The sequence below is a fragment of the Octopus bimaculoides genome, chromosome 30, assembly GCF_001194135.2.
Source record: "Octopus bimaculoides isolate UCB-OBI-ISO-001 chromosome 30, ASM119413v2, whole genome shotgun sequence".
Taxonomy (NCBI): Eukaryota; Metazoa; Mollusca; class Cephalopoda; order Octopoda; family Octopodidae; genus Octopus; species Octopus bimaculoides.
The window spans coordinates 7084001-7084532 of record NC_069010.1 but is presented as its reverse complement, the minus strand read 5'-3'; positions in this window follow the sequence as shown (position 1 = coordinate 7084532).

The window sequence follows — 532 nt, the reverse complement described above, 5'->3', positions numbered from 1 at the left end:
TATATATATATATATATATCTATATCATCTTAACCATCATGGCCATCATCATCATCAACACTGTCGTCATCATTGTCATCATCATCACCGTCATCATGATCGCCATCATTGTCATCATTGTCATTGTCATCATGATCATCATCATCATCATCATAACCATCATCACCACCATCATTGTCATCGTCATCATCATCATCACCATCATCATCATGATAAACATCACGACTACCACCACCGTCATCGTCAATAAAAACAAAAGCAACAAAACAACTTATTGAGAATATATATTTACACCTTCCCCCCACACACACTTCCCCAACGACTCATTATTTCAAGAATGGAAGGTGGGTAGATGGGGCAGTGTCAGGTGAATCTTTATAAACATGTTTTTATTGCTCGTGATGTTAGTAATAATAGTAGTAGTAGTAGTAGTAGTAGAAATTGTACATGTATATTTGGGTGTACCAAAGGATGAAATAAGTGTTAGGGGAGTGTGTATGCATGCATATATATATGTGTATATTTGTGTGTG